Below are 19,916 nucleotides of genomic sequence, written 5' to 3' on the forward strand. Positions count from 1 at the left end.
TACCTTTGGATAACCATAAAATAGCAGAGATCCCTTGATCCCAAAGGACAACCATAAAATAGCAATCTGCTGGCTGACAGCATTATAAACTTCAGAGAGGAATGTTAAAGCAGTGTTAGTCTCCATAATTGTGGAAAATAAATTGTATGTAATTTCTCTCAGGTTATGATGTAAGGAACTGTACTATTTTATACATTGAATGTATCATCTGGCCATTCTGTACATAAAATCCTTAGTTATATATATTTTTAATTCCGTCAGTGTGTTACGAATTATAATAAGAGAAGTTATATTGAAGATATGCTGTCTCAGAAACTATAGTCCGTAGTGCTACTCATTTAATTTGCATGTTTAAAAATGTACAGACATAGAATGCAATCATTCCCTTATTGTTTTGAAGAAGGGTCTCGACCCGAAACATCACCCATTCCTTCTCTCCTGAGATGCTGCCAGACCTGCTGAGTTATCCAGCATTTTGTGAATAAATACCTTCGATTTGTTACAGCATCTGCAATTATTTTCTTATACCCCTTATTGTTTTGTGTCACTGTTGAAATATGACCATTTTAACAATAACAGAAAACAGTTGAACCACATCGCAGGTCCAGCAGCATCTAAGGAGAGTGTTGGAGGGAACTGTGTGTTTGGCCTGTACCATGGGCGGCACGGTAGCGCAGCGGTAGAGTTGCTGCTTTACAGCGAATGCAGCGCCGGAGACTCAGGTTCGATCCTGACTACGGGTGCTGCACTGTAAGGAGTTTGTACGTTCTCCCCGTGACCTGCGTGGGTTTTCTCCGAGATCTTCGGTTTCCTCCCACACTCCAAAGACGTACAGGTATGTAGGTTAATTGGCTGGGTAAATGTAAAAATTGTCCCTAGTGGGTGTAGGATAGTGTTAATGTGCGGGGATCGCTGGGCGGCACGGACTTGGTGGGCCGAAAAGGCCTGTTTCCGGCTGTATATATATGATATGATATGAATCTGGCTTTTACATGGGGTCAGTTGCCCTCATGGATTGGGCTCAGATAGGAACAGCATACAATAAAGGTGTGAATCTTGACAAGTCGATTTATTACAACCTTACTTCAGTATATAATGGAGAACATTCCTGCGAGAACTCAAAAATGCTCTGGTGTCCCAAATATCTTATAGAATTTTTTACTATTCACGTTATAATAGTTACATACAGATTCTACGGTTTCATGGCAAATAATCAAGATCCTGTTCTTAATTATGGATCATGAGCATTAGTTAATTTACATGGGACTAGCCTGACAGCAGTGACCACATCCTTCTTGTAGATAACAACTCTTCCTTCGTGGGTCTGCTTTCCTGCACTATCAAATCTTGCTTATCCTGTGAATGCCCCGACATTCTAATTTCCACACAGAGCTATCTTTGTTCTAATTAACTTGCAGTCTAAGTGCTTTTGACTGTAATTACTGCACTAGGTTTTCTAATGTGACCTTTATATGACTTTCACTATGTTAACCTAATTTTCCCATTATCTTTTTCCATTAAAGCACTTAGGTTGTCCATTTGTCAAACTTGCCCCATTTTATTATGATTCCTGGGGATACCTTCTTCATGAAGAGAAACAGAATCGTTCTTTCAGGTCAAAGACCCTTCATCAGGAGTTAAAAAGTAAGAAAACAAACATATGTTAAATTGCAGTTTGGCAAATTGTGATAAGGACAGCAAGATATATTTGTAATAGTGTAGGTCAAAATTGTCAAGTTAATAATTACTTTTAAAAATGGTAGTAAGAGACTGAAGAGAGAACAAAGGGACAATTTGCAACAGGAAGGTATAACTGCATCTATATAGAGAGAGAAAAAAAGTAGTTATCTGAAGTTTTATAATTTATTCTTAAGTCCTGAGGGCTTCTTTGACCTCAGATGGAAGATGAGGCGTTGTTCCTTGGGCTTACGTTTGTCACCATTGTAACAATGAAGGAGGCTGAAGATAAAGAGATCAGAGTGAAGAGACAGATAATTAGACCTTCAGGAACCATCTTGCAGATTGAACGAGGTAATCTGCAAAGTGATTATCCAATCTGTGTTTCGAGAGAACAATATAGAGAAGTCAAATTGTGAGAACCCAATTCAAAACATTAAATTGGAAGAATTACAAATGAATTACTACTTCATACAGAAGGTCTCTATACGTCTCCAGATGGCAGGAAGGGAAGTCGAAGAGCAGATGTTACATCTCCAATGCTTGCAGGGGAAGTGTGGTGAGAAGTGGAGTGATTGGTAGATATAGAAGAGTAGGGCAGAGAGTCACAAATGAAATTGTTCCATTGGAATGCTGGAAGGCGATGGGAGGGGAAGATGTGCCTCATAGTGAAATCCTTATGAAGATGCTGGGAACTACCACTTGTCTGGAGCATAAACATTGGTATCATTCTGCTGGCCTGAAAGAACTGTTTGTGTCCGATCAATTCTATAAAATTCTAAATGACGATGAAAGCAGGATAGATCAAGAAAAAAAAACAACTTATATTTTCTACCCACTTTGGAGAATTAGATAGAACCTGGTCACCAATTGCATTGGACTTTCTGTAATTGGACCATGACTTTGCTCTGTTAAGATAGTTTGATGGCTGATGTGTGATAGTTATCTGACCATCTCATCCCATATAAATCATACATCGGCATCTTACTTTCTTCACTGTACAGGTATTCCGTATTTTGGGAAAGATTATGTTCACAGCTTTTCATTGTCATTGACACCTCAGGGTGCATGTCACGCGTTATTTTTTAAAGAGGAGGTTGATGGATCTGATATTGACAAAGAGTTGAATGCCACCTGCATTTGGTTGCATTGTTTCAAGAAACAGGCAAACCTGCTTAATATTCATCTTCCAGGTGAGGCAGCAAGTACAGAAATCATAACAGCAGAAAATGTTCCAAGGGAGCTGAACTGAATCATTAAGAAAGAGGGCGATACTCAAAATAAGTCCATATTATAAATGAGATTACATTCTCTAAAATAGGGTTACCTTCATTTGTACTCCAGAGAGCAAGGCAGCCAAAGATCATTTCACTCATCTCCTTGGAGGCAATGGCAAGTGTGATTATGTTTAAGTGTCTTTTAGTTTACCACCAAGAAGGTTTGAGGGCTCGAAAGAAATATTCATATACCAATCTTCCAATGTTATGGCAACTGAACAAAGCCAGGACAATGGCACTGTTTTTCTAGAATTATTTGAAATAGTTTGTCTGTACCATCAGAAAATTATATTATTTGAGGACATGGAACAAAGAATGGAACAGCACAGGAACAGGCCCTTCGCCCCACAGTGTCGGTGCCAAACATGATGCCAAGACTAATTTTTATCTGCCCGCGCATAATCCATATCCCTCCATTCCCTGCATATCCACGTGCCTATCCAAAAGGCTCTTAAATGTCACGATCGTATCTGCCTCCACCACCATCCCCAGCAGTATATTACAGGCACTCACTACCCTGTGTAAAACAATTGCCCCGCTCATCTCCTTTAAAGTTTGCCCATCTACCGTTTAAGCTATGCCCTCTAGTATTTGATATTTCCATCCTGGGAAATGTTTTTGACTGTCTACCCGATCTATGCCTCTCATAATTTTATATACTTAGTTCAGTTTATTATTGTCACATGTACCAAGGTACAGTGAAAAGCTTTTTTGTTTTGTGGTATCCCGTCAGCACAAAAACTCCACACAATTACAATCAACCAGGTCTACCTGCAACCGGTTTTCCGAAGAAAACAATTCAAGTCACCCGTCAGCCTTCTACTCGAGAAAAAAATTCCAGCCTGCCCAGCCTCTACCTATAACTCAAGCCTGCAAGCTCAGGTAATATTCTGGGGAATCTCTTTTGCACCCTTTTCAACCAAAGGATAACCTCCCTAGAGCTGGGTGACCAGAACTACACACAATTTTCCAAGTTTAAGCTCAACAAGGACTTTTACAGTTGCATCATGATGTCCCAACATTTACACTCAATACCCTTCCTAATAAAGGCAAGTTTGCCAAATGCCTTCTTCACCATATTGTCTACCTGCCTTGCCATTTTCTGGGAACTTTCAACCATTTTCAAGCATCAATGTAATCTATAACACTTCACAGCTCTACCATTTAATATGTGAGTCTTGCCCTTATTTGACAACCACCGCTGTTGGACGAATTACAGATGGTGATGAGTCGGAGTATAGAAGTGAAATCGACCGGCTGACCAAATGGTGCCAGCACAACAACCTGGCTCTCAATATCAGTAAAACCAATGAACTAATTGTGGACTTTGGAAGAGGAAGGATGAGGACCCCAATCCTGTTTATATGGTGGAGAGAGTCAAAAACTTCAAATTCCTGGGCGTGCATATTTACAAAGATTTTTCCTGGACCCAGCACACTGATGCAATTATAAATAAACCACATCAACGCCTCTACTTCCTGAGAACATTTAGGTATGTCAAAGAGGATTCCCTTGAACTTCTACAGGTGTACAGTAGAGAGCATATTGACTGGTTGCATCATGGCCAGGAGCGGAAAAGACTTCAAAAAGTTGTGAATACTGCCCAGTGCATCACCGGCTCTGACCTCCCCACCATCAAAGGGATTTATCAGAGTCGCTGCCTCAAAAGGCAGCCAGCATCATCAGAGACCCACACGAAAGAAGAAGACTATGGCAAATCAAATTCCTCGTATGTTGCAAAAAAATACTTGGCTAATAAAGTACTATTATGATTATTATTATTATGATGATTATGATTGTTATTATGATTATGATTAAATGCCCCATTTCTGTATGAAATCTTAAAGCAAAATAAATTGATCTCCCATGGCTACCCATTTCCAATGTTGGCGACTGGTCATCGAATACCAGGCGCATCAGTCATTTCGTCATGAGGTGCTGTTCTTGCATTGCTGCTCATGGTCACAATGTATGTTTCCTTGCTGGGCAGACGACCCGAGTTTCCCATTTGCAAATACCCCGCCCCCCCAAAAAAAAGATGTTTACTGCACAGCAAGTGCTCACAGTTGGTGCAATATAAAAGTATTACTTATTAGAGCAATTCCATTTTCGTATCCTTCTGCGTGCATTTCATAAAACTCTTCTTTAAAATAAATAAAATGAATATGCATATACAATAGATACAATAAACAAGCTACAAACCATGCACAGCTTTTTTTTCCCCTCTGATTTAGTGGTAGCATAAGTCACACACGTGGTTCAATCTCCTCCTCTTGTGCCGGGGACTAAAGATAGAAGCGTGCGGGTGACGAGAGGCTGTGATCCTCAGAGTGCCTGTGATCCTCAGTGTGCCTGTGATCCAGCGCTCACTGTCTGTCCTGCACCAGTGCTCAGAGGGTCAGATGCAAACAGGGTGAATCTGTGCGTCGGGTGCGTTCCTGCTTATATTTATCCTGCTGCAGAAGTCGGAGATACGTCTTGTTCTTGGTTTATATGTTGAGTTTCTGCTCGCAACCAAGACATCTGTAGCTTAGTAAACTGACGTGGGTTTTTTTTGAAGCCAAATATAAAATACCAGCGCGTTCCTAATCGCCAGCTGGCTTTATTGGACTTACCGTCTTGCATTGGCTGCTCCTTTTCCAGAATATAAAGTGTCTGCATTAACTGTACGAAGCGGCCTCTGATCCTGGGCCTTCAGGCAGAGTGGGAGTGCGGTAAGAAGGGAGTTTTACACTGGACGTTGAATCCCTACCCAGTGCACGAAGAGTATATGTTGATGACGTTGTTATTACTATTATATGTTGTCTGTCTGACATATGTCTTGGGGAAATGTTGGGGAATATTGGGCCGAAGGGTCTATTGCTGTGCCGTACTGTTCTTTGAAGCCAGGGATATTGTTTAAGGGTTTCAGTTTTCTGCCCTCTTCTGCTGGTTTGACTGCAGTACTTTTGGGGATCAGTTTGCATGTCGATTGCATGGCAAAGTTTTCCTATGTGCCACTTTCAGAGCCTAGATCAGCTCTAAACTTGTGATCAGCATCCCACAAGATACATAGGAAAGAACTGCAGATGCTGGTTTAAATCGAAGGTAGACACAAAACGCTGAAGTACCTCAGCAGGTCAGGCAGCATCTCTGGCGAGAAGGAATGAGTGACATTTCGGGTCGAGACCCTTCTTCAGATTGATCAGTCTGAAGAAGGGTCTCGACCCGTAACGTCACCCATTCCTTATCTCTAGAGATGCTGCCTGTCCCACAAGATACACCCTACCTAGGCACGGCAATTATTGACAACTCTCAATTATTAACATTACAGATTGCTCGATTGTGGGGAGTAGTAGTAGTTCATCGCAAATTCTTTATACTGGCAGTGGAATTAAGATCAATACAGTACAGAAGCAGTGAATTAACAAGTTTATTAAGAAAGTAAATGTAGATGTGAAAGTGAATAAAACAAGAAATAAGAAAACTGTAGTCAATGTTTAGCTGTTGCTGAAAAATTTGGGTAACTGCGCAGAGTGAATTTAATGTGAAAAAGAATAATTTAGCAATTTATGGCGACAAAGGGTGATCCCCAAGTTGCTGGGCCATTTGCACTGTCTTTGAGCAAACAATTAATGGCAAAATACCAGGCGAGAAGATGAATCGGTGTTTTAAAGTACACAACAGTGAAAGGCCTGGATAGAGTAGATGTGGAGACTATATTTTCACTGGTGGGAGAGTCTAGGATCAGAGGGCACATCCTCAGAATAAAAGGACGCATCTTTAGAGAGGAGATGAGGAGGAATTTCTTTAGTCAGGCTGATGAATCTGTGGAATTCATTGCCACAGACAGCTGTGGAGGCCAAATCATTGTTATTTTTAAGAGGATATGTACAATATTTAACATCAGAGTTCCCTTAACATTTTATGTTGATGCACAGAGGTGAGAAAATAAATTGGTTACTTTGAAGTCAACATTATCTGCAGAAGGATATGTGTGGTATTTCATGGATGAGTTCTCTTAATATTTTATGTTGATGCACAAAGTGAAGACAATGAACTATTTTACAGGTGGGGAGACTTTTTTGCTTTTTGTTTAAACCTAAGTTTGCTTTTAATTTGGCCTGCCTCTGTTTCTATTCTTAAAACATATTGTTTAAAAAGATAGATTTCTGATCCCATCATTCATTCAAGGTCGCAGATGTTTTTTGAACTTGGTTATCAACTTCCGCTTGCAAGACCAAATGGTACAAAATAACTGAAGCAGCAGGGTGAGAAGAATACTCCAACGCAGGTCTGTTGTGGGAAGGTCTCTACTCCAGAAAATTACAGCTAGCAACATTTCTCTAACAATATGTCATGGTGGAAAGGATTGTTTCAGAGAGGTGGGGGAAGCAAGAAATGGATGAAGATTAGTCATAGAGAGGAGGGGAGAGATGTTGGAAAGGGTATTTAGGCCATGGAATAAGGGACTTATCACTGATAGGAAAAAGTTATGAATGGGTCGAGTTCTGAGGATGCAGAATTGCAGGCATTCACCTAATCGATGGTGCAAGGTCATCAAAGATAACTTAGCATAGCTTTAGATTGGAGGACCAGAAATCGATGTCCTCCAATCTAAATTGGATGCGAGTTTTCAGAAAGCAAAAGGATTTGGGCAGCAGAACGACTGTATTCGGTGCTCCTTTACATCGGCGAGACCAAGCGTAGAGTAGGTGATTGTTTTGCCAAACACTTGCTCTTGGCCTGCCAAGGATCCTGTTAGATCCCGGGTTGCTGCACATTTTTACTCCTATTCCCATAGTTTACCGTGCTGGGTCTCCTCCATTGCCGGAGTGAGGCCACACACTAACTGGAGGAACAGCACAATGTAGTTGTACCCGGGTAGCTTGCATCTCAATGGTATGAACATTGAATTCTCCAATTCTGGGTAATTAACCTACTGTCTCTCCCCATTTCCTCCCTTCTCTGTGCCCCACCTAGATCTGTACCAATTTCTCTCTTTCCCCTTCCTCCTGTTCTCCTTCCTCTGACTTCACATTTCATTTCTCTTCCATTCTTATCACACTTTTTGGCTTTTCATCTCTGGCCTTTGTCCAACCATTTGTTAATCAAAAACCCCATCACCTTTATCCACCTATCACTGGCCTGGCTTTATCCCGCCCTCACCTCTTTCCTGGCTTTCTCCCCCCCCCCCCCCCCCCCCCCACCACCACCACCACAATCAGTTTAAAGAAGGGTCCTGACCTGGAAAGTCACCTATCCATGTACTCTAGAGATGCTTTATTCACAAAATGCTGGAGTAACTCAGCAGGTCAGGCAGCATCTCGGGAGAGAAGGAATGGGTGACGTTTCGGGTCGAGACCCTTCATCAGACTCTTCTTCTTCCTCTCTTCTTATACTCTAGAGATGCTGCCTGATCCGCTGAATTACACAAGCATTTTGTCTTTTTATTTTGCATGTCCTGACATACTGGATGTGAAGGTAGAGAAACAGGAACATGTAAATAGATTAATCTGGATAGACACAAATTGCTGGAGTAACTCAGTGGGACAGGCAGCATCTCTGGAGAGAAGGAATGGGTGATGTTTCGAGTTGAGACCCTTCTCCATTGGCTTGGGTATGGAAAGGGGTTTCAGTATCTCAATGGCTGAGGCAGTGAAGGTAGAAGTAGATTTATTTGTGATGTTGTTAAGATGGGTTTGGTAAATTCATTCTGGTTCAGTAGGAGTTTGTATTAATGGGGAACTGAAGAGCCGAGGGCAAGCTTTTGGTCCATATTATTGTTTCTATTTTTGGGTGAGAATATTTTAATTTTAACATCAGGAAGATCGAGCATCAATGTTGATCGGAAGGTATTTATGGGGAAATTTGCTGCTGATTGGAGGGTATGGGGTGGAATTGTGGTATCCTCTTTAATTCCTCTTGGAAGAATAGTGAAGACCATAATTAGTAAAGCCTGGAATTAACTGCTGCTTATAAATATGCACAAAATCTGCCCTTGTATAAAAGTATATGCTTGACCATGTTGTTTGCATTTTAAATGAGCCAGTAGTTTCAATTGTAATTCTATGCAATTACCAATAATTGTGCTTGCCATGGAGATATACAGATGCTCCTCCTTACGATGCTTCGATTTATGATATTTCGACTTTACGATGGTGCAAAAGCGATATATATTCAGTAGAAACCGTACTTCGAATTTTGAATTTTAATCTTTTCCCGGGCTAGCGATACGTGGCACGATACTCTCTCGTGATGCTGGGCAACGGCAGCGAGCCGCAACTCCCAGTCGGCCACACGATCGCGGGTGTAAACAACCGATACAACAGTGTACTGTGTCACCAGTGTTTTTTTCAGTACAGTACTGTATTCAATAAATTACATGAGATATTCAACACTATTATAAAATAGGCTTTGTGTTAGGTGATTTTGACCAACTGTAGGCTAACGTAAGTGTTCTGAGCACGTTTGAGTTAGGCTATGCTGGGCTATGATGTTCGGTAGGTTAGGTGGCTATGATGTTTGGTAGGTTAGGTGTGTTAAATGCATTTTCGACTAACGATATTTTAAATTTATGATGGGTTTATCAGAATGTAACCCCATCGTAAGTCGAGGAACATCTGTATATATGTCTTTTTTTAAGTTAGGCTCTAGCTTTCCTCCACCCTTTAGTTTTTATAAACAGATATTTTAAACTGCAAAAATGTAAGTGGGTTGAAATACATATGGGATTGGTGTGAGCCATTGGAACAGATGTGACAATTCCAAGATTCATTTACTAAAAATGTGACATAATTTATAGTACACTGTCACTATAACGGACCATGTGGTGGTGGGGGGGGGGGGGGAGGGTGGTTGGTGTCCGTTATCACCGATTGTCCGCTATAACTGAATAAGGGGATAAATATGTACAGTACTAATGGAAAAAAACAACCAATAAACATATACTACACAAACAGTAAAGAACTCAAAACACACAGTATATTGGGGCTGCGCTGTGGTAGAATTGCTAATTTACAGTGCCAGACACCTCAAAGTTCAACCCTGATCTTGGGAGCTCACTGTGGTAGTGTGGGTTTCCTCCGTGTCCTTGGGTTCTTTCGCGCTACAGAGATGTGCAGATTTGTGGTTTGGTTGCTTCTGTGGACTTTGAGGGTCTCTGGTCGAGCCGCTTTACCGATATCTCTTAATCTGAACTAAACCAAGGATTGCTCCATCCACCTAGTGGTTATTCGTGAAACAACTAACACAGTCTGCAACAAATTAGGTCTGTTATAACCAAAATCCTTTATAAAGAGGTCCGTTATTGCAAGGGTTTGCTGTATGCAAATTGGACAAACAGATTTTTTTTTTAAAGTAATTATATTGTATAATAGTAAGTGGGTCTGTTGTTGAAAGCAAACTGCAGTTTACTTTTAATTTTTTTCCTTTTTATTTTCATTTTTTGGGGAGAGAAAGGCAGTGGTACTTTTGTTACTGTTATGTGCAAGATTCAAAAATAAATGAATGGATATATCAGCGAATGAAAGGCTGAACAAGAATAAAGAAGACAATTCATATTTGAGAACTTTGTGAGAGCAAAGATTTGAATTTGTTGCTTATGGAGATACTGAATGCTCTGTTTGTAATCTTCCAAGGTGATATATATATTCTGAAATTCTTCCTATTCATTAGTGCACCACTATTTTAGAAAGTAGCAAGGAGGAACATTGTGAAATAAGTGTGAAAATTGTGAAATGTTAGCCTCAGCAAGGCCACCAGCATGATCAAGGACGAGCCTCTCCCTCTTCTCCCCTCTCCCATTTTTAGTCGGACTTCACTGCCTGCCTTTTCCCCATATCCCTCTAAACCTGTCCTACCCATGTACCTGTTTAAATGTTTCTTAAATGGTGCGACAATACCTGCCTCAACTACCTTCTTCGGCAGCTCATTCCATACACCCACCACCCTTTATATGAAAAAAGTTACCCCTCAGGTTCCTATTAAATCTTACCCCCCCACCCCTCACCTTAAACATATGTCCTCTGGTTCTCGATTTCCCCTACTCTGGGCAAGAGACTCTGTGTCCACCCAGTCTATTTCTTTCATGATGTTATACGTCTCTAAAAGATCACGCCTCATCCTCCTGGTCTACAAGGACTAGAGTCCTAGTTGTTTACAGTCGCTACTGATTCATGTTTTTGTTTTTAAATATAATCAAAGTACTCATCCTAAGCTACAATTTTTAATGAAATTATCTGAATAATAGGATGATTTTTCTCTTGTTAGATTTCTCATTTGTTTTGCACTTCACCTATTTAGTCGTCACAATTATTTTAAACAAAGGGTCAGATTGCCAAGGGTAGCACTTTCCAACTTACAATTGAAGGACACACGGGGGATGTGCGTGAAAAGTTTTGCCACATCTGAAGTTTATACTTCACTAACATGTATTGTTTGTAATTCAAAATTCTTAAGTACCATATCATATATATACACAGCCGGAAACAGGCCTTTTCGGCCCTCCAAGTCCGTGCCGCCCAGCGATCCCCGTACATTAACACTATCCTACACCCACTAGGGACAATTTTTACATTTACCCAGCCAATTAACCTACATACCTGTACGTCTTTGGAGTGTGGGAGGAAACCGAAGATCTCGGAGAAAACCCACGCAGGTCACGGGGAGAACGTACAAACTCCTTACAGTGCAGCACCCGTAGTCAGGATCGAACCCGAGTCTCCGGCGCTGCATTCGCTGTAAAGCAGCAACTCTACCGCTGCGCTACCGTGCCGCGGTATGCAGACATTAAGATGAAATAAAAATATTCTGTGTTGTCTTGAATGTAAAGTAAATTTTAGTGACTAGAAATTTTGTTCCAATTTGACTATTTGTTCTTCAGATTTGCAAACAGCACCTTGTTTGCAAATGGGTTTGCTTTTACTTAATATACTTTAGTATGCCCTTTGTGCACCAAGATTATCCCTTCAGGAACAATGTAAAGATCAAAAGCAGATTAGCTAATTTTGCATTCCAGATTTGAATTATTAAGAGGTCGGTCTCAAGGACTGGTGGGGGAAAGAAATGTTCAAAAGATTTCACTAGATGGATGGAAAAGAATAAATACGTTTTTGGCCACAAAATGGCAAAATATGTTTTGTATCTCTTGTTATGCGTCCCAAAATGGAGCAATGAAATGTTTACTTGAATGTTGTGCTTTTAGGACTTGATATTACAATCCCTACTATAATTGGCACCTTCTTAATCTCATGGGTATTTATTCACAAAATGCTGGAGTAACTCAGCAGGTCAGGCAGCATCTCAGGAGAGAAGGAATGGGTGATGTTTCGGGTCGAGACCCTTCTTCAGACTGATTGCTGCCTGACCTGCTGAGTTACTCCAGCATTTTGTGAATAAATACCTTCGATTTGTACCAGCATCTGCAGTTATTTTCTTATACTTCTTAATCTCTTGAGTGGGGGTAGGGGTAAAGACTTCATTGGGGTCATCAGGTGGGCACCCTCCTTCCTTGGTGTTTCGTTGATAGGCCCACGACACCTCCAGAGGGCTCAACAGTGACCCCTGGCGTCCCAGGTGCGCTCCCCTCCGTTTTTACCCCTCTTGCTGGTCATTTTGCAGCCCAGTTGGAGTCCTTCCTCTTCAGCCACAGCCAGTTGCTGCCAGTCCTCGGATTCCCATTCCCTTCAGGAGTCTGGTTGTTGACATGGCTTCAAACCCTCGACAACCAACCTCCACAGGGAGCACCTGGGCACGCCAGCAGCGTTGTTCTGCCTCGGCTGCTAAGTCTGAATACCTCAGACATTTGCGTTCAAGTGCTTCACCAACTGCAGCCTCCCAAGGCACAGTTAACTCCACGATGAATAGGGACTTCTGTGAGGTTGACCACAAGATCAGGTCGGGCCTGAGATTAGTTGTGATGGTGGAAAGATGAGCTTCTGGTCTAGATCAGCCTGCATTTTCCAGTCCCGGGGAGTGTCCAGGAGGGTCGGTTCCTTTCTTGCAAATGGCTTCTCTGGAAGTTGTCCTGCTTTTACAAAAGGGGTGGTTTTCAAGAAACCAGGCTTTGGGGGAGGGAGGGCATTGGTGGTAGTTCTCCTACCTTCCAAGGTAATCGGCAATTGTCGCAGTACCTGATTGTGCCTCCAGGTGTAGCGGCCTTGTGAAAGACTGGTTTTACAGCCAGTGAGGATGTGCCTTAATGTTGCTGGGGTTTGGCAGAGAGAACAGGATGGATCTTCTCCAAGCCACTGGTTTAGGTTCTTGGGTGTGGAAAGAACATCGTAGGTGGCTCTGATGATGAATCTAAGATGGCTTCCTTCCATCTCCCACAGACCTTTCCAGGTAAGCCTACGATGCTCCAGGTTTTCCCAGGTAGTCCACTGGCCCTGTTTGGACTGTGAGACTGCCTTTGCGCATCTCTCTGCCTCCTCTTGCTGACGGACCTCAGTAACTACCAGCTTTCTTCTCTGGATGGATGTTGTCTTGTGCCATGCGGGTCGACTTGTCCCGAGTCTAATCCCATCTCTTCCCTGCTGCACCTGTCCTACAATGTCTCTGTGCCTGAGAGCAGATTTTGCTTGCTGTACAGCCTCCGATGGGGTCCACTTCCTCCCAGTTGCCAGTCTGGGAGCAGCCGCTCGTACCGCATCATCTTGAGACTCGGTCAGGGCCATGTCCAGCCTCACTTTGGTGCATTTGTATTCTTCTGTGAGGCTAGAGACAGGCAGTTCCAGAGCACTGTGTCCATACAAGCTGATATTGGTGAGGCAACGCGGGAGCTTGCAAGGCCGGCGAGATAACGACACTTGACCCGTAATGTTGCCACGCAACGCCTTCTGGAGGACAAGCGGTGTACTGGAGGCAAGCACTTACTATGGCTGCCAGTACAGTGGGACTGTCTTCGGTCCCGGCAGCCATTGAATTGTCACAGTTTTTTTGCCATAATATTGACAGAATTCTGCCAGAGACTCTGAAGCCAAAATCGCCACTAAACTTCCAACACCTCAGTCCCAACCAAAAATCTTTATGAATAGCACCAAATAATTACAGTGCTTAATCACATCAGTATAATCCACAACACTTCCTCATTCTTGTAGAAGACCAGTTTCTGCAATTAGAGGTAGCAAGAACTAATGAAAATGGGAGAGACTTTCCAACAGGGCCTGGCCCCGATGGAGGATACAATGTTGGTCATTGTCAGAGGGACATTAGACAGGGCTGGATGAACGTTTGAATTGCCAAGGCATAAAAGACTATAAATGCTGTAGATGAGATTAATATAGCTAGGTTGGTGATGATCGCCAGGACATGATGGGCCAAAGGGCCTGTTTGGTGCTATATTCCGCTATGATTCTATTAAATGCTACTTGACTGCTGAGCATTCTCACTATTCTTCAAATTCTGTTTTTCTTTTTCCTTTTGGAAATAAAGGCCAAAACACCGTTTGACGTACAGCATTTTAATTTTCTATGTTTTATGCATCAGCACTCTTGTAACTCTTTACAGTGATATTTAGCAGAATGTTAACATTTTTCTAATTAAATCTGTTTTTGTTTTAATTCTTCGTATCAAAGTAAATAATTCTTCTCGTAGCTGAAAATAGACAGGATATATGCCTCAATATTTCTCTCCTTGTGAAGCAGACCATTTTTAATTCAATTTTTCTATTTTGTTTCCACCTTTCTGGAAATGATTAATGAAATATGGTTCTCTCTGCTCTGGTTCTGAGCTCTGGTATTTTCTCCATAACCCCCGGCAACTTCTTTCCTACATTCTCCCTACACTTACTCATTGATTGGGTGGACTAATTTGTCCTTGTGCTATTTTGTGCCATTTGTCATGGCTTTCTTTGGGACCACTTTCTACAGTGACGATGATATTTAAGTTTAAGATGCTCTTTTGATGACAGATGATAAGCCAAATACCAGCTGCAGAACTCACAAATCACTGTTCCTTGGGGCTTGTCATAACGAGGAACTGCAGATGCTGGTTTATACCAGAGAAAGACACGTAGGCCAGAATAATTCAGCAGGGCAGGTAGCATCCCTGAAGAACGTGTTTAGGCGACATTTCGGGTTGAAACCCATCTTCAGACTGATCTGAAGAAGGGTCCTGGCTCAAAACATCACCAGTCCATGTTCTACCGGGTTGCTACCTGATCTGCTGAGTTACTCCAGCACTTTGTGTCTTTCGGGCTTAATGAAAATGAGCTTACTTATATTTTACAGTTCCTTTTTCTTGCTTTGGTACACAGGAGACCAATTGCGGTGGCTCTGGTTAGATTTCAAAAGATATTCCTGCGAAGCCTTTAAGGTTATGGATACCAATGGTGGAGGGATTTAAATCAGCTCACTTAAATGCTGGAATTGGAAGACAATAGAGACGGAGTGTAGCCAGGCTTGATGAAGTTAAGGAGAAAAGGATAGCCAAGGGTTTGGCCTGACAAAATAATATAGCGGAATCACAGAGGGGGAGCAGTGAGAGAGGATGTTGCTGAACTCTCGTCAGAGAGAGGAGGAGAACTTCTTCAAAGTAGACATACCTTAAGGAGATTTTGCAGTGGAATGGACAAAATGTGTAGGAAAGAAGTGGAGATGCTGGTTTAAATCAAAGGTAGACAAAATGCTGGAGTAACTCAGCGGGACAGGCAACACAAAAACTGAGCAGTTTGACGGTATTTTCCAGTAAGGACGTACGGGTTACGTGTGTGGCGAGTGTATGCCGGAGGCTTGCTTGTCCTCCAGTACGCTTGAGTGACTCCGTGCGTCACACCTTTTGCCCTTTTGACCTACCGTGCAAGAGCCCAATACCACCTTTCCGATGGCAGGAATAAAATTACAGCATGGTGTGGGTCTCTGATGATGCTGGCTGCTTTTTCGTAGATTTACTGTAGATCCCTTCGATGGCGGAGAGGTCAGTATCCATGATGGACTGGATAGTGTTCATCACTTTTTGTAATCATCTTTGTTCCTGGGTGCTTGAGTTGTCAAACCAGGCCGTTATGCAACCTGTCAATATGCTCTCTACACCTGAAATTCAAGTGAATATTTGTTGACATACCAAATCTCAATCTTGTAAGGAAGTAGAGGTATTGATGGGCCCTCATCAATGTGCTGGGTCCAGGATAGATCTTCAGAGATAAGAATGCCCAGGAATTTGAAGTTTTTGACTCTCTCCACCACCATCCCTTCACTGAAGAGTGGTTTGTGGATCCTTGGCCTTCCTCTTCTAAAGTCAACCATCAGTTCCTTGGTTGCACTGACACTGAGAGCAAGGTGGTCTGGCACCATTCAGTAAGTTGATCGATCTCCCTCTTGCTCTCTGACTCTTCATCTGTAATTCGTCCAACATCGGTGGTGTTGTCAGCAAATTTGAAGATGGAATTGGAACTGTGTCCAACTACACAGTTATAAGTATAGAGTGAGTAGGCCGGAAGGCTGATCACACAACCTTAAGGTGCTCCTGTGCTGATGGCTAACGAGAAGAAAGTGTTGCTGCCACTTCCTACCAATTGTATTCTGTTGATAACAAAGTTGAGGATCCAGTTGCAGAGGCAAAGGTAGCAATGCTGATCTTTATGGGGACCTATTCTTTACCTTGATAAACCTGTAGAATCTCTTGGGACTCATCTACTTTGCCTGCCAGATCCATTTCAGCCTCCACATTTTCCTGTATACCTACACGACTGGTACTCACTGAGAGATTTGCTGGATCCCGATTGCCTAAATATGATGTATGCCTCCTTTTCCTTGACCAGTGCTTTAACCTCTCGCATTAATCAGGATTCCGTAAATGTGCCAACCTTGACTTCTCAGGAGCATGCTGCCCTGTTCTCGTGCATGCTCATTTTTGACAGCAGCCCATTTGCCAGCCATTCCCTTGCTTACAAACTGACTCGCCCAATCAACCTCTGCAATTTCCCACCTAATGCCTTGAAAATTACCTCCTATTCAGACTTTAAAAACAAACTAAGATAAAAGCTTAAAAAAAATTACTATTATTGCTCTGTTAATAAATTTTTAACTTGTTTAAATTCATTTTGGATGTTAAATTCTCTCAGCATGGGGCATTTGCCCGGAGTTATTGGCTATCAGAGAGGTACTTACGCATAGCGTTTGGGTACCATCTTTGGTGACCTAGTCAACAGGTACAGTGCTCAACCTGTTAGCTGGCTTATATGGAACCAAGGCCTCTGAGAGCAATGTAAGTGCAGGGCGAATAAGGGTGGTAAGACTAATCGAGCTTGATCTCACCCATTAGTTTTGCAATTGTTATTTTCGTTATTCGTCTCCATCCCTCCCAGTCCCTGAATTGCCAAGTTGATGAGAACACGTGACAAGTGACATTTTATTTCTCTTGAATGTAGGTTTTGAATTGACTACTCTCACAATCTGGATTTAAATAGTAAGTTCCAGTTTATGTATTAACATTTTTTTTAAAAAGTGGAAACCATTATGTCTATTCTGTGGCCTCCACTGCAATCATATCTGTTATTGATTCGCCCCAATCGGGCTAAACTAAGAATAATTTAGGAAACACTGGGAAGTTTTGCTGCACCCTAAGGTAATTAAGACTTGAGGAGACCACAGTAATTTAAATCATAACTAACCTACAATTTACCTTCTATAAATGGAAGTACACTAAAATGTTCGGGTTTAATGTTCATCCTTGGTCTTGTATTTGATATAAATAATTCACAGATGTGTTCACCATTGCAAAGCTACCAATTTACATTTTTGTTCCAATTTGATCTGGGTTTTAAATCCCGGCACTGCTTTGGAACATTTTCTTCTCTTGCATCCATCCTGTCCTGAAGGTGTTAAATCATTGCTATAATAAAGATACACTCTGAAACCTTGAAATGGCCATCTATATACTAAAACTCTCATTTGTTTGTTTGTTTGTTTGTTTCTGAACTACAGCCAAAACGGTACACGGTAATGCGACAATTTTAGGCCCACCTTACTCACCGTCGTCCCTTTGGTGCTAATGGAAGGCGTTTCATTGAAATCGGTGTTATATTTTTAAAGTTATAAAAAAGAATAAAGTTTATTCATATTTTAAAGTTTAAATCTATCTCCTCAGGAGGGAGGGAGGGAGGGAGGGGGAGGATGAGGGTGGATTGGGGGGGTTGAGGAGGATGGAGTGGAGAGGGAGGGGGTTGGGGGGAGAGGGGGGGGGGGGGGAGTGGGAGGGAGGAGAGGGTGCTGCACCAATGCAGGAGAGGTTTGGGCCCAACGGTCCACTTGGTCTAGTTATTCATATAAATGTCATGCAGTTAGTTCTGCTCTAACATGTTTCTGTACCACAAGTTGGATTTTACAGGATTGATGAATTGGGGAACACTACTTGCATTAAGCAGGCTGATCTGGTTACAACATAATTTTGATCAGGAGCTAATGAACTACTCAAAAGCTACTTTGAGGAAATTGATTTGCAGTACTACCCTGCAAAGAAAAGAAATCTGGAGGGGGAAAGCGGTTTCTATGTAACCTCCCTGCAGTTTTCGGACATCATTATCTCCCAAAAGTTTGTATGTCTGTTTCACCACAGGTTATCATTGAAATTGGCAAGTAATTTCAACTATTGTGCAATAATACTCTATTAAGCTCGGCAATATACAACCTTTAGTACTTTTCATGGGCAGCAACAAAAATGAACTTAAAGCTATTAAAAATAAATTTATTTCTGAATATCCTGCAGGAGAAAACCACTTTGTTATTCAATCCATAGTCCTTAACCCCCTTTCCTCATTAACACAGTTGGTTTTCTAACACTTTTTTCTACAATACAACATTGTAATATCGTGCTCACAAAACTACCTGTAGCTTGGCACCTGGTTAAATAATCCAGATCAATGACAATTCTGAATTTCAATTATTGAGGCATGGGGAATGATGTGGGGTGGGAGGTTGGGACCAGTAAGAGGGAAGGCAGGTATTGCAGGAAAGAAAATGTATCAATTATGGAATGAAGAAACAAAAGTTGGATTTATGAAGGGTGTGCATGATAATAGAATCATTGCCACCATCTACTGTTTGAGAAAATATGAGCAGATTCTGATCTGAGTGCTTGATCCAAAGATGCGGTTCTCATCCTTGCTTGAATTGTAGATCTCTGTAGACCTCTGTAGGAGGCTTGAGATTTAAAAAAAAGTGAGTTTGGGAGTTGGTTAGAAAATTTAAATGACAAATATTTAGAATCTTGAGGCCACATTAGTGAACTGAAAGGGGTTCAGTGCACAAAAAAAGATACAAAGTGCTGAAATAACTTAGCGGGCCAGGCAGTATCTCTGGAGAACGTGGATATGGTGACCTTTTGGGTGGGACCCTACTTCAGACAAAGTATAATTTGATTTGATCTTTTCATTAGAGAAGGATCACTAGTTCACTTGGAAGAGGTACTTATGATTCTGAAAGGCTATAAAAATGGCTGATTTCTTTTGGTACCATTTGCATAGAAAGATCCTGGGGGGAGCATTGGGGAACTGAGAATGACATGGGCTTTACAATTTACTTCAACAGTACCTTCCTATCACTAAAAAACAAACTACAGTTGGCAAGTGGGAGTACTATCATTTGCAAATTCTCCTCCCAAGAATGGAATTACCATTTGACATGAATCCTGGAATTGCCCATGCATGTGATCATCCTCAATGAACACCAACAGATTGAGCAAAGATTAATTTCCCTGCAAATTTATTTTGACTCTGCTTAGCTGTATTTTGCAAATCGAGGTGTTCTGCTGTAATATACTTGAAATTCTGTGATGTAAGAAGGGAATTGAATGAGGTGAAGAATGAGACGAGCAGAATAAAAAAGGGGAAACAAGATGATGTGGTACATCTGGATTTCTGGAATGCTTTTGATACGGCAATTGGTTGACACGATTAAAGTGTGTGGAATTAAGGATGACGTGGAATGAGATTTGGTTATCGGATAGAAAGCAAGGAGTGGAAATAAACAAATCCTTCTCAGATAA

The 19,916-nt window shown here is 41.7% G+C and overlaps 1 protein-coding gene across 5 annotated transcripts in view; it reads left to right on the forward strand.

The window, feature by feature from the left end:
* The first annotated feature begins 5,242 nt into the window (after positions 1 to 5,242).
* Positions 5,243 to 19,916, forward strand: part of LOC144595368 (phospholipid scramblase 1-like) — a 44,598-nt gene continuing 29,924 nt past the window's right edge. For 2 of the 5 annotated variants that reach the window (XM_078402805.1, XM_078402808.1), the window contains exon 1: positions 5,428 to 5,668. The gene's annotated coding sequence lies outside the window, so the exon portion shown is untranslated. Of the gene's footprint in view, positions 5,385 to 5,427; positions 5,669 to 17,301; positions 17,340 to 19,916 lie in introns of those variants that run through there. The other 3 variants (XM_078402803.1, XM_078402801.1, XM_078402807.1) reach the window with 3 other exon arrangements.

The sequence above is a fragment of the Rhinoraja longicauda genome, chromosome 7, assembly GCF_053455715.1.
Source record: "Rhinoraja longicauda isolate Sanriku21f chromosome 7, sRhiLon1.1, whole genome shotgun sequence".
NCBI lineage: Eukaryota > Metazoa > Chordata > Chondrichthyes > Rajiformes > Arhynchobatidae > Rhinoraja > Rhinoraja longicauda.